The 15,314-nt window shown below is 46.8% G+C and overlaps 1 protein-coding gene across 2 annotated transcripts in view; it reads right to left on the bottom strand.

Moving 5' to 3' along the window:
• GOLT1B (golgi transport 1B) overlaps positions 1 to 15,314 on the bottom strand; it is a 129,623-nt gene that overhangs the window by 102,841 nt on the left and 11,468 nt on the right. Inside the window, exon 2 of one of the 2 annotated variants that reach the window (XM_029600185.1) lies at positions 6,791 to 6,887. The exons of the other annotated variant lie outside the window; for it this stretch is intronic. The gene's annotated coding sequence lies outside the window, so the exon portion shown is untranslated. The remainder of the gene's footprint in view (positions 1 to 6,790; positions 6,888 to 15,314) is intronic. 2 annotated transcript variants of the gene reach the window in all.

Below are 15,314 nucleotides of genomic sequence, written 5' to 3'. Positions count from 1 at the left end.
CTACATGCAATTTGCCCTGCAGTCCTCCATCTTCCAAGATGAACTCACGAAGGTTACCTTCATCCTGTCTTGTCTTGAGGGTAAGGCGTTGGCATGGGCCTCCCCCCTGTGGGAGCACTCTGACTCGCTCTTACAAGAGTTATCGCGCTTTGTGGCTGTCTTCCATCGGATCTTTGATGATCCTGGACAGGAGGCTATGGCAAGCACCAACTTTCTCCACTTACGGCAAGGTCAACGAGCTCTATACGATTACGCCATTGAATTCCAAACTCTTGCTATAGAATTGTCCTGGCAAGAAGACTGCCTTAGAGCTATCTACCTGGACTGGCTATCCTCCCAGCTCAAAGATGAGCTAGCGGCCCGGGAGCTACTGTCCTCCCTTGAGGACCTCATTGATTTGGCAGGCCGCATCGACCATCGCCTCCAAGAGCACCACCGCGAGGTTCGGACACCCAGACGACCTATCTTGGAGCGTTCCCGCTCACCACCTACCACGGACTCTGCCTCCTGTGGAGTCCCATCTCTTTTGAAAGCAGAAGAGCCCATGCAGTTGGGTCGCGGGTGCTTGTCCCCGGAGGAACGCCTCTGGTGGAGGCAGTTGGGCCTATGCCTTTACTGTGGAGCTCCTGGTCACAGTCTCCAGTCTTGTCCAGTCCGTCCGGGAAACTTCCGAGCCTAAGTTCAGTAGGGGTCCTGAACTTGGGCGCTACTTCACCGGCCCCTCAACTCTTGTTACCAGTTACATTAACCTGGGACTCCCGTTCCTTCCCTGTCCTTGCTCTGATAGATTCCGGAGCAGGAGGGAACTTCATACTCAAGGATTTAGTGCAACTCCTGGGTATATCTACCTATCCGTTGGAAACTTCTCTCTGCATTGCATCCATCTAGTGAGCTGATGCCCCGGCCGAATCTCCCTGGTGACCGAGCCAGTTCATCTTCTCACCAGTGCTCTCCATGAAGAAGAGGTGCAACTCCTCGTCTTGGAAAAATCAATTCACCCGGTGGTTCTAGGATTACCTTGGCTCCAGCGTGACTCTCCCCAGTTTGACTGGGGAGTCCTTCAGCTCTCCAAGTGGAGCCCAGCTTGTCATCTGACCTGTTTGAAAAAGGTGACACCACCTCCTGCAGTTCCTCTGGTGACCACTACTCTTGGCATTCCGCCTCCATATGCGGACTTTGAAGATGTCTTCTCGAAGCAAAAGGCTGACATCCTTCCGCCTCTCCGTAATTTCGACTGTCCTATCGAACCTTTGCCTGGTACTACACCCCCTCGAGGCTGGATCTATCCCTTATCGCAGCCGAAGACCTATGCCATGTCAGAATATATTCGAGAGAATCTGGCTAAAGGGTTCATCTGACCCTCAACTTCTCGTGCCGATGCGGGCTTTTTCTTTGTCATGAAGGATGGGTCCTTGAGGCCATGCATTGATTATTATGGCCTGAACACTATAACTTGTAAGGACAAGTACCCATTGCTCTTGATCACCGAGTTGTTCGACCGCCTGCAAGGGGCGTCCATTTTTACAAAGCTGGACTTATGTGGGGCCTATAACCTAGTACGTATACACCCTGAGGACATCTGGAAAACAGCTTTTAATACCAGCGATGGACATTATGAATACCAGGTAATGCCCCTGCTGTATTCCAGTGTATGATCAATTAAATCTTCCGAGACCTCCTGGACGTCAAAGTTGTTACGTACCTAGACGGCATCCTTATTTTTTCCAAGGACTTATCTTCCCATTGTACTGATGTTCGCACGGTCCTCCTACAACTTCGTGAGAACCATCTATTTGCTAAATTGGACAAGTGTCTCTTCAAGCAATCCAGCTTACCCTTTTTGGGGTACATGATTTCACAGCAAGGATTCTCCATGGATCTGAATAAGCTCAAGGGAATACAAGAATGGCCTCAGCCAGTGGGCCTTTGACACTACAGCGATTTCTAGGATTTACAAATTATCACCATTTCATCGCTAATTACTCTACACTGGCAGCACTCCTCATGGCCATGACCCGTAAAGGCAGCGATACCCGGAACTAGTCTCCCGAGGCCCTTGCCGCCTTCCAACGATTCAAAGACGCCTTCCTCGCTGGTTCCTGTCTGCATCATCTGGACCCGAATCTCCCCTTCATAGTTGAAGTGGATGCCTCCGCTATAGGGGCTGGGGCGGTACTAAGCCAGCACTCAGCGCAGGGAACTTTAACCCCCTGTTCCTTTTTCTCCTGCAAGTTCTCCTCCGCAGAGCAGAACTATAGTATTGGAGATAAGGAGTTACTTGCGGGCAAGCTTGCTCTGGAAGAATGGCGCCCTTGGTTAGAGGGTGCCCAACATAAGTTCATGATCTTTACAGACCATAAAAACCTTGAACACCTGAATCATGCCCAGCATCTTAATGCGCGCCAGGCCCACTGGGTGTTATTCTTTTCCAGGTTTAATTTTGAACTCTGATATCGCCCCACAGAGAAGAATCTCCGGGTGGATGCCCTGTCTCACTCCTTCGAATCTGAAGACATCCCTGAAGAACCTAGTCACATTATTCATCCTGCATGTATCTGCCTATCAGCTACCTTCTCTGCCCCAGCCAGGAAAACTGTAGTTCGCTGGTCACCCGGGACGTGCACAGACACTCTCTCTCCTCCAAAGATTCTATTGGTGGCCTACTATGGTCGACGATACCCGAGCCTACGTTGATTCCTCAAATATTTGTGCCCAGCAGAAACCCCCCGCGGGTCGACCTTGGGGCCTTTTCCAACTGCTTCCTGCTCCGGAGGAGCCATGGACGCATCTTTCCACGGACTTTGTCATGGATTTACCTCCTTCTAAGGGAAACAGTCATTTGTGTTATTATAGTCAGATTTTCTAAAATGGCCCATTTTGTTCCACTGCCTGGCCTTCCTTCAGCTCCAGAATTAGCATGCCTCTTCTTCCTACATGTGTTCTGCCTACATGGCCTACCTCTGGATATAACTTCGGACAGAGGTCCCCAGTTTGTCACTCGCTACTGGCGTGCCATGGGCAGCAAGTTCGGCATCAACATCAGCCTCACTACGGCCTATCACCCACAGGCCAATGGCCAAGCCGAGCGAATGAATCACTCCCTCAAAGGATTCCTGCATGCCTACATCAATGATCAGCAGGATAATTGGGCAAAACTACTTCCCACAACTCCCACATTGCCGCAACTACTGGAGTATCTCCGTTCACCATCGTGTATGGCAGGCAGCTCCGGCTTCCACTACCTATCCCATTGACTGTGCCCTCGCCAGCCGCTCATGCCACAGCAGACGTCCTCAAGGCACTTAGGGTTCCAAACAAATCAGCATTTGTGTCAGGCAACGGCTCGAGCCAAGATGTTTACAGATGCCCATCGACGTCCTGCTCTAGAATTTCAAACGGGCCAGAAGGTCTGGCTGAGTACACGATACATTCGTCTTAAAGTGCCTTCCCAGAGATTTTCTCCACGGTATATCGGAACTTTTCTGGTTACCCGTCAAACTAGATCAGTTACTTATCAGCTCCGTTTACCACCAACCCTGGGTATACATAATACCTTCCACGTGTCCTCATTGAAGCCTGTGGTCCTTTCCTGGCCTTCCAGTAAGGCACCTGAGCCATCTCATCTGGTTGCTGAATCTGATACCACTTATAAAGCTCAAGAGGTCCTTGACGTCCGCTGTATGGGGTTGCCAGTGGGAGTACCTCCTTTCTTGGGAGGGGTACGGCCCAAAAGGAAATTCTTGGGAGCCTGCGCGCAATATCCTGGATAAAAGGCTTCTCCTCCACTTTCATCATGCCCATCCGGGCAAACCCAGACCTCCAAGAGGGGGGCGTAAGGGGGGGACTGTCGCATGTGCCGGCTGTGGCGGGCCCGTGGTCGGACCCACTTACCCATGTTTGCCGCAAGAGGTGGAACCAGGCACAGTAGTGCCTGGTTCCACCTCTTGCGGCCATGGGTAGCCACCTCCGTGCTCGGGCTGCTCCTGCTGCTCCAAACTCCTCCGTGGATGTTCCAGCTCCGCGGGGAGATGCCGCTGTCTTGTGCCACGCCTCTCCTTAGGTGCGTGCGTAACCAGGCTACTTTTAATGGGGCTGCGGCAGGAAACCATCCCACGGCCCCGGATGATGACGCCACTGGGTCCCGGTATATAAGGCCGGGCCCAGCCAGTGTTTCCCTGCCTTGGCAACAGGTCTCCATGCTAGTCGTGTGCTTAGTTGCTTGTTCCTGCGTTCCTGGTTTGTTCCTGATTCGTCTGTTTTCCTGATTCCTGATCCTGCCTTACTCCTGGTACCTGGTTCCTGCTCCTGAGTCCCGCGTCCTCCTTGTTTGTCTACGCTTCTGACTGATACTTGGCTTGACCCCTGCTTCTTCTGACTATGTTCTTGCTTGACTCCTGGACCGACCTTTGCCTTGCCTAACCATCCTCTGCTTGACTCCGGTTTTGACCTGTCTTCGTTTACCACACCTCCTCGCCTGCTGCCTGCCCAGACTCCAGTCTGCTCTACCACGCCTCTGCTGAACCTACTCTGGACTTGGCCTTTCAGGCTCCGGCCTGTTCTTACTCGGGCACCCCCTGTCTGTTCCGAGTTTCCTTTGGCGCCTGGGTATCCTGGACTCAGCCACGTCTGGACTTGTTCTCTGTTCTCAGTCACCGTTGCTGGCCCCTGGCTGATTCACTCATCGCCTCCGGGAAGACCTCAGATGGAGGCCCACCTAAGACCAGCTGGCCCCGGTACCCAAGGGCTCAAGCTGCGGGGAACGAGGGTTGGTATTGGCAAAGCTCCAGCCAGCCTCCGTCAATCAGCCAGTTCTGCCTACCGACGGTGGGGACCCGTAGGGCCTAACCCTGAGGGTAGCGTCAACCCCACCTTGGTCCAGGTCCACCTCCAGTGCAACAAATATAAAAGGGCATTTTGAAGTTGTATTAAATAAGAAAAAGAAAAAAAAATCTCTGCATGATCTGTTTCTGGAGCAGAAATCTCCCCACTGATTAAAGACATTCTAGCCCAGTGGGCTAGCAAAGATCTCAGTATTTATGCAGAAGACTGAGAATATAGGGATCTAAAATGATACTCCACTTTCTCTATTTACTCTTCACAATCCTGAGATATTATGAACTGTACTTATACAAGTATTAATGGTTGAATTTTAAATTGTATTACTTAGATTTGAAATATTTATTGAAATAAATTATTTCATACATCGATCATATTTTGTGGTGAAGGCTGCCCTCTAGCTCCCACAGAAAATACAGCAAGCAAATTTAAACCATTTTAATAAAAAATTTACATCTTGATTACATATTTTAAATTTATTACAAATTAAACTTTGACAACAGGGCTAATGGTCTAACTCAGCATGGTGCTAATGGTCTAACTCAGCATGGTGCTTCTTATGTTCTTATGGCTCAATAACTACAACAAATAGTAAAGGAGACAGGGGACATTAATGTCTAGTCCCACAATGTATAGGGCAGGGATTCTCAACGCAGTCCTTGGGACATGCTGTTAAGATGTGGACCCTTGGGCTGAGACGGGGTTGACGCTACCTGCAGGAGGGGATCCCTTCTGCAAGTCCCTGTCATCAGCAGGCGGAACAGAGCAGTGCGGAGATTCAACTGAACTTTCACCACTACCAGCCCTCGTTCCCCGCAGGTTGAGCCCTTGGGTGCTGCGGCCGGCTGGACTTAGGCACAGATCTCTGAACGATGAATCCAGGAAGATGACGGGCGAAAGCAGAGTCAGACAGGTCAGGGACCAGCAGCAGACAGACGAATCCAAGAAACAGGCTAAAGGTCAGGACAGGCGCCTGGCAGGTGGAGTCAGAAGAACGTACAGAGGTCAATACCAGAAGAACAATCCAAGGAACAGGAGAGCAGATCTGGGACAGGAACACGGGACCAGGAGCAGGAACATACAGAGCAACTCACCAACTCGCAAGAGTTCGACCTGTTGCTGAGGCAAGGCTAGGGAGCAAGGGCTGCCCTTAAACACCCCCGTGGGGTGTCATCATCATTTGGGGCTGCAGGAAGGTGAGCCCCGCGTGCGTGCCTAGGGAGAGCGGTGGCTGGCTGAGCGTCGGCGTCCTGCCTCGCAGGAGAAGAGCAATGACGGTGGCTTCCCCGGGCTGCATCCGTGGCACAAACCCGGTGGACTCGGCGGGGGGTAAGCGAGGTTGGCCATAAAAGTCTGCGGCCAACCGTTGCAACAGTACCCCCTCCTCTAAGCCCACTCCCAGGGGCTTGGGCTTCCTCTGATACACGGCTTGGAACCTCTGCAGAAGTTTTTCTATCCAAAAATGTTGGATGCAGGCTCCCAAGAGTTTTATTCTGGGCCGTACCTCTCCCAGGACAGCAGATACTCCGGGGCAGATAGAAGGGCTGGGAGCGCAATGAAGTGAGCCATTTTGGAAAAATGGTCAGTGATGACTCAAACGATGCGGTTGCCGCTAGAGAGGAAGGTCTACCAGGAAGTCGGCAGACAGGTGGGTCCAGGATACCTTGGAAACTGGCAACGCCTGTAACAGCCCCCAAGGTCACTCCAGCAAGGGCTTTTGTCGAGCACAAGTGGGGCACAAATCCACATAGGCCTTCACGTCCCGGTCCATCTGAGGCCACCAATAGTATTGTTTGAGTAAAATGAGGATTCGGGCCCGACCTGGGTGACCGCTACCCGAGAATCATGGGACCACTCCAGTACACGTTGACTAAGCCTAGTGGGGACCACTGTTCTTCCGGTAGGAACGGTGCGTGACGTGGCTAGTATAATTCATGCAGGGTCGATCACATACCCAGGGGGATCCGGGTTCTCTTCGACCTCGAAGGACCGTGAAAGGGCGTCCGCTCTGATGTTCTTCGTGGCTGGTCTATACCACGAAGTTGAAGCGGCTGAAAAACATGCAGGTGAGACATTACTGAATATTCCTATTGCAGGACTTTCTATTTCTCAGCGTAAATTAAGCTTACAAATTTTTTCAATATCCCGCATTGTTATCGCTTGACATTGTTCTCTAGCAGATCCCCCCCGAGTCTTAATGACCAACTAGAACAGATTCATGAACATCATCGCTTAGCCCACCTGACAGCTATTAAGCATAACTGGCTTGCAATGTTTTATAAAGTCTGGAAACCACTCTTAGATTCTATGCACTAAGGGATCCGCAAATTAATAAGTAAGGCTAAACAATAAATAGGTGTAAATTTTCCTGTGGTATTCAGCTTCGTAATATTGCCCGTTTGTAATATGTATTATCTTTATGAATAATATTGTGGGGATGCTTAATTTAGTATATACGTGAGTTCTTTATATGGTTTGTCAGAGTTATTCCTGCACATTTTTTTATTTAACTGATTCCATGTGTATTATTCGCTTATGGGGGGGGGGGGGGGGGGGGGGGGAACGATTAAATCAGGAATAGTGCTGTCAGCTTTTTCTAGATTTGGACTGTACTTATACTCTTTACATGCTGTATTTGTTCAAGTACTATGTTATATATTATTGAACATTTAATAAAACTTTAAATAACAAAAAAATAAATGCTTTGGACTAGTTTGTAGAGGTTAAGTCAATAAACTTATTAACTATGTAGACTTGAGGAAAGCCACTACAATCCCTGGGCATTAGCAGCATGGGATTTATCTACTGTTTTTGGATCTTTTCAGGTACATGTGACCTTGATTGGCCACTGCTGGTTTGAGTCCATCAAGTGAAATTGATGGACTCTTGGTCTGACCCAGTATGGCAATTTTTATGATAGGTTTCTGGGAAAATGGAGCACTCTGGAAATTGTGAAAGTGAACCTGGGACCATATTGAATGAGGAAACTATTTTATTGAGGGAAAGAACCTGGTACTCAGGAACAAGACTCATCTTGTGCTGGCCTTCACCAGCAGTGGCCAGAGTTATCACCAAGAAAAGTTATATTCTTCATCAGGAACTCCAAGATGTACCCCATGAAACTGCAGCTATGTACAGGAGACACCTAAAAAGGGAAAGGGTGTCTTCAACTTGTTGCATCCTTCGGACTCAGACTGCTTTGACCTCTGAGGCTCACCTTTCTCTCTGCTCTCCCCGCGAGACTTGGGAAGATGGCTACCGCCGTGTCTGCATGTCGCTCTCTCCGGCGTCCCCGAAACGGCAATGGGAAGGCAATCCGCCATGTTTCTCTTGAGGGCCTCCTAGGGTGCACACGCACATGCCACCCACGTCTTTATCCACGTCATGGCGGGAACCTCGGTGGCGTCCCCCTCGAGTGACATCATGCCATCCGGGTATTTAGCTTGCCCTTTGTTTGCTAACAAATCAAGTTAGCAAGAATTGGACTTGTCCGGTCTAAGCTACTCTGCCGCTTCCTTGCTGCCGCTGGAAGCTCGCTCAGCTCTTCGGGGTATTTCTCTAACTTGGGTACTCGCTCCTCGGGGGACCTTTGCTTTCTTTCAGGTGCCTATCAGGGTTCAGTCACTCGCTCCTCGAGGGCCTGCTCTCCCTGCCTCGGTGCCTGTTGGGATCTCCATCTATACAGCTACCAACTTGGTGAGTAATCTAATATTGTCAGTCTGTCTCATCTACAGATCAGCACTGGGAACTTGCATCCTGCACTCCCTATACTATCATTACGAGACGGGTCTCCTCTGCCGAGGGCCCCTGCCTGCTGGGATCTCCATCTATACAGCTACCAACTTGGTGAGTAATCTAATATTGTCAGTCTGTCTCATCTACAGATCAGCACTGGGAACTTGCATCCTGCACTCCCTATACTATCATTACGAGACGGGTCTCCTCTGCCGAGGGCCCCTGGACTGCTACCGCTGGATCACCTCACTACTGTCACCTCTGGTGGTAACATTCTGCTGTATAATAAAAAAGACAAATATCTGTGTGTGTCTAGAGTCTAGCCTAGTACTGTGGATCCTCATGGGGCTCCTCCCCGTGCGAGTGGCCATCACCACAGTACCCAAGAACCCACTCCAAACACCTCAGAACCATAACACAACTCCCCACCATGCTACAGAGTTTTTGTCTACAATTGTATAAGAATTACTATTGGGAAAATGGGTATGCTGTACCAGACCCGAGATCAATGATTGTTGCAAGAGTTAGACCATTGTTCCAAATGTCCCCGGCACAGTGTGTGTTCTTGCTGAGAACAACTCGTGATTATCAAACAGAAAGACATCTTCTTGTTATATCCAGCAAAGTCATAACAACATCCCTGAAGAAGAACTCCAAAGACTGTAAGTCCCAATTCTTTCTCCAGCCCAGAGAAGGCTGAGCTAAGGTAAATGGGAGAGTTCAGTATCCTACAACTGGACATCCACTCTGTGTAGTAAACATAGAAGATGTCAAAAGAAAAGGACCACTTGGTCCCTCCAGTTTACCAATCTGTGCCTGCTTACACTATGTTGTCACTGGTCTTACTTAGTCTGTAGTCTTCTCCCTCTCTCCATTATTAAGGCATGTTTGAAACTATGCCATGCATGTCTGAATTCTGCCACTGTTTTGCAACTGTAATCTCTCCTGGAAACATATTCCAGATGCTCACCACACGCAGTGAAAAAGTATTTTTCCACATTTCCTTTTGAGCATCCCTCTCCAACTTCATAGTTTATGGATTTGACTTTAATTATTCATAAGAACATGCCATACTGGGTCAGACCAAGGGTCCATCAAGCCCAGCATCCTGTTTCCAACTGTGGCCAATCCAGGCCATAAGAACATGGCAAGTACCCAAAAACTAAGTCTATTCCATGTTACCATTGCTAGTAATAGCAGTGGCTATTTTCTAAATCAACTTAATTAATAGCAGGTAATGGACTTCTCCTCCAAGAACTTATCCAATCCTTTTTTAAACACAGCTATACTAATTGCACTAACCACATCCTCTGGCAACAAATTCCAGAGTTTAATTGTGCGTTGAGTAAAAAATAACTTTCTCCGATTAGTTTTAAATGTGCCACATGCTAACTTCATGGAGTGCCCCCAAGTCTTTCTATTATCCGAAAGAGTAAATAACCGATTCACATCTACCCATTCTAGACCTCTCATGATTTTAAACACCTCTATCATATCCCCCCTCAGCCGTCTCTTCTCCAAGCTGAAAAGTCCTAACCTCTTTAGTCTTTCCTCATAGGGGAGCTGTTCCATTCCCCTTATTATTTTGGTAGCCCTTCTCTGTACCTTCTCCAGAGCAATTATATCTTTTTTGAGATGCGGCGACCAGAATTGTACACAGTATTGAAGGTGTGGTCTCACCATGAAGCGATACAGAGGCATTATAACATTTTCCGTTTTATTCACCATTCCCTTTCTAATAATTCCCAACATTGTTTGCTTTTTTTTATTTTATTTTTATTCAACTCTTAGAATATTCTAACATTACATTATAAATTTGAATACAGGCATTTAAAGCAATTACATAATTCTGTAATAACCACTATCCTGAAATAAGTTGCCTGTTCTTATTATAGGAAATCCACAAGCTATTATGGAAGAAATCAAGCGATCCATCAGATATAAACTATACTGTTTATCCAAAAGAAAAGAGAGTACACGGAGTCTTAACTGAGTACATGCTTCTAACCGCTAATCTGTACTAACTGGGGTGTGGGAGCTCAAGAACTTCTGGAGCTGAGATACTTCATAAAAAACATTTATGGTTTGAAAAAAAGATCTCACATCGACAAGGAAACTTTACAATCATTTTAGCAGCAATTGCTTCTACCTCAGATCTAAGGTTCAAGAAACCTATCCTTCTGGTCTGCATTGACCTGGACAGATCCGGGTATATCCAAATCTTTTGTCCTAAAAATAATTGGTGTCTCTGTTTCAAAAATAATCTTAGGACAGAGTCCCTATCAGTTATAAAAACAAAGGATACTAACAGTGGCCCTTGTTTTTATTTCCGTATCAGTTGATATCTCTAAAACCTCAGAGACACCAATTGAATTATCAGTTACTCCTTGTTCCTCTAAGTTACCAGGAACAGGTTTTACTGGTAAATAATAAATTCTTGAAGTTATTGGTAAGTTCTTTTCTTGCATCTTCAAAACATTCACTAGGTATCTATTAAACATTTCCTTAGCATATGTTAACCTAATTATTGGAAAATTTAGAACCCTGAAATTCAAGTATTTAATTGAATTTTCCAGATATTTAATTTTCTTATCATTTATCAACTCAGATCTAACATATTTTTGTGGAAATACCTCCATTAGTTCTAAACGTTTTTCAGTTTTTATTATACTTGTTTTATTCAGGGTCACTAAATTTTCCAAACAAGAAAAACTCTGCTGTGTTCTACCAATATTCTGAGTAAGATCCACAATTGCTTTCTCAAGAGACTTTATGGCTAACCACAGTACCCCCATAGTTCTTGGAGGAGAAGTCCATTACCTGCTATTAAATTCACTTAGGGGTAGATTTTACAAATCTACGCGTACCAGGCGCGAACAAAAGTACGTAGCCGCGCGTATCTTATAAAATCCGGGGGTTGGCGCACGCAAGGGGGTGCACATTTGTGCACCTTGCCCGCACTGAGCCCTGCGCGCGCTGCCCGTTCCCTCCGAGGCCGCTCTGAAATCGGAGTGGCCTCGGAGGGAACTTTCCATTCACCCCCCCCGGCACCTTCCCCTACCTAACCCACCCCCCCCCCCCCGGCCCTATCTAAACCCCCTCCCTACTTTATCTTAAAAGTTACTACTGCCTCTGGGCAGTAGTAACTTAGGCGCGCCAGGCCCCGACACAGGCCGCTGTGTCGGGGCACTCGGCCACGCCCCTGAAACGGTCCGAGCCGGAAACATGCCCCCGGACGCACCCCGAAAACACCACATCACTCCCGACACGCCCCCCCAGGCAAGCCCCGGGACTTACGCGCACCGCCGAGGGTTTTAAAAGGGTTACGCGCGTACCTTATGCGAGTAACCCTTTTAAAATCCGGCCCTTAGAGAATAGCCACTGCCATTAGCAATGATAACATGGAATAGTCTTAGTTTTTGGGTACTTGCCAGGTTCTTATGGCCTGGATTGGCCACTATAGGAAACAGGATGCTGGGCTCGATGGACCCTTGGTCTGACCCAATATGGCATTTTCTTATAGTTATCTCTGGCATTTCAGATGGAAGAATTATATTCAGCTCCTGCTTGGGCCCCCCCACCCCCCCAAAAGATTGCTGTCCACTCATTCCTGTAGCTAATACCGGCAATATTGATTTTCCAGGGCTATCTGCCCCCAATAAAGAGTCACAGTGTTCCTGGTTTAACTGCACAGATGGTGAGTGAGTGTTAGGAGCTCCGGGGCTAAGCAAGATTGTTTCAGCCTGTAGTACTGGCTCCCGCTCCTAGTCAGATACCACTGCGGCCCTGTCCTCCGGATTCATTCCCAGTGTTGGAGCAAAGAACGTAGATATTCTTGATTGTAAGAGCACTGGATCAGGGGTAGATATTAATATTTCCCTGATCCTAGCCTTCCTTTTGGTGTGGGGCATACCTAGAAGATTAACCCTCACCTCAGGATATAGGTATTTATTCAAGGTATAGAATATGAACGAATCTTTGCCTCTAACTCTCACTTTACAAATTAATAGCTCGTGGGGGCTAAGGAAAATTTTCAGTATTAAGGTATATATTTAAGGAAATCAGTACCTTGTAAACAGGAGTCCTCTACTTCATCCAAGTCATAGCAAGAAATCTTCAAAAATCAAAATTAAACTCTTCAATTTTGTTTTCAGGCAAAGCCGCGCGGCTTAGGCACACGCCGGCGGCGACTGCGTGCCGCAGGAAGGGCCAGGTTTAAAGCCCTTCCTACTCCTCCCTGGTGACTTCAGAGGTGCGCATCCAGCCCTCCGGGGCAAATGTTCTGCCCCCAATAGCCCAGCTGAGTCAGAAGAGGCAGTAGAGAAAGTTAAAGCAGCAAAACTCCTTCACAGAAATGGGGAATTTGAAACAGGCAAACTTCTTAAAAGGTAAATGGTAGTTTCCTGAGCCCTTTCTAATAATTCCCAACATTCTGCTTGCTTTTTGACTGCCGCAGCTCACTGAACCGACGATTTCAATGTGCTATCCACTATGACGTCTAGATCTCTTTCTTGGGTTGTAGCAGCTAATATCGAGCCTAACATTGTGTAACTATAGCATGGGTTATTTTTCCCTATATGCATCACCTTGCACTTATCCACAATAAATTTCATCTGCCATTTTGATGCCCAATTTTCCAGTCTCACAAGGTCTTCCCTGCAATTTATCACAATCTGCTTGTGATTTAACTACTCTGAACAATTTTGTATCGTCTGCAAATTTGATTATCTCACTCGTCGTATTTTTTTCCAGATCATTTATAAATATATTGAAAAGTAAGGGTCCCAATACAGATCCACTGCCCACTCCCTTCCACTCCCTTCCACTGAGAAAATTGTCCGTTTAATCCTACTCTCTGTTTCCTGTCTTTTAGTTAGTTTGCAATCCACGAAAGGACATCACTACCTATCGCATGACTTTTTACTTTTCCTAGAAGCCTCTCATGAGGAGCTTTGTCAAACGCCTTCTGAAAATCCAAGTATACTACATCTACCGGTTCATCTTTATCCACATGTTTATTAACTCCTTCAAAAAAGTGAAGCAGATTTGTGAGGCAAGACTTGCCTTGGGTAAAGCCATGCTGACTTTGTTCCATTAAACCACGTCTTTCTATATGTTCTGTGATTTTGATATTTAGAACACTTTCCACTATTTGTCCTGGCACTGAAGTCAGGCTAACCAGTCTGTAGTTTCCCGGATCGCCCCTGGAGCCCTTTTTAAATATTGGGGTTACATTAGCTATCCTCCAGTCTTCAGGTACAATGGATAATTTTAATGATAGGTTACAAATTTTTACTAATAGATCTGAAATTTCATTTTTTAGTTCCTTCAGAACTCTGGGGTGTATACCATCTGGTGCAGGTGATTTACTACTCTTCAGTTTGCCAATTAGGTCTACCATATCGTCTAGGTTTACCGTGATTTGATTCGTCCATCTGAATCATTACCCATGAAAACGTTCTCCAGTACGGGTGCCTCCCCAACATCCTCTTCAGTAAACACCAAAGTAAATAAATCATTTAATCTTTCCGTGATTGCCTTATCTTCTCTAAGTGCCCCTTTAACCCCCGATCATCTAACAGTCCAACTGACTCCCTCACGTTTGTTTCTTCTGCAAGATGGTTGAGACGTCTGGTCCCGTCTAAGAAGATATATGGCTCTCGTTATAATTATTTCTACATGCCCCTGAGGAAGCTTACCCAGCGAAACACCGGCCAGTGTAGGGCAATGCTGTCAACCAATTATGAAAGAGTCATTCTGGTTAATAGGAACGGAGGACTGTTTTAATTTATTGAAAAAAGAAAAGAAAGAAAAAATAGTTTGTTGCATTAAATAAATGAGGAAGGTGAATGATTGATAAGACCGGTTAGTGTCTACTTGAAAGTGACACATAACGTCAAGGCTTGCTGACACATTCATAGGCTATAGGGATACTATGCGGAAGGATAAACCAATGTTGTTTCAAAATAGTCCATGTACAGGCAAGCAAGACTGGGGGCCATCGTAGCCCCCATTGCTGTGCCCTTGATCTGCAACAGAGAGATTGAATGGTACTTGTTTGAATGATGTGTATCTCGATGTGATTGGTTCCGGTTTCTCTGGACTGGCTCCGGTTTCTCGCGATGGAATGTGATTTGGTGCCAAATCCCCGCTTTAAATGGTTGACACTAGGGATGTGAATCGTTTTTCAACGATTAAAATTATCGTCCGATAATTTTAATATCGTCTTAAATCGTTAAAGAACACGATACAATAGGAATTCTAACGATTTATCGTTAAAAATCGTTAAATCGGGTTAGTGCGCATTAACAGAAAATGATACAAATTGACACAGGTCAGTTAAGGAATGAATATGTATTCCTATTGGCTGGCTGCCCTGTTATTTATTGATGTTACCAAGGTTCCCACTGAGGTGATGGTTGGGGGGATGGGAAATGGAAACGGTTGGTAGCTTGACAAAAAAAGTAATGTGTACAGTCAATGTGACTAAACTTGTGCCCTATCCTTGATACTGGGAGTTTTGTGATCTTCCTGCACACAGTGCCCTATCCCTGATACTGGGAGTGTTGTGATCTTCCTGCATGCAGTGCCCTATCCCTAATACCAGGAGTGTTGTGATCTTCCTGCACTGAGCAGGGATAGGGCACTGCATGCAGGAAGATCACAACACTCCCGGTATCAGGGTTAGGGCACTGTGTGCAGGAAGATCACAACACTCCTGGTATCAGGGATAGGGCACTGTG

The sequence above is a fragment of the Rhinatrema bivittatum genome, chromosome 4 (assembly GCF_901001135.1).
Source record: "Rhinatrema bivittatum chromosome 4, aRhiBiv1.1, whole genome shotgun sequence".
NCBI lineage: Eukaryota > Metazoa > Chordata > Amphibia > Gymnophiona > Rhinatrematidae > Rhinatrema > Rhinatrema bivittatum.
Note: the sequence above shows the minus strand (reverse complement) of the source record. Positions and strands in the feature narration are given on the sequence as shown.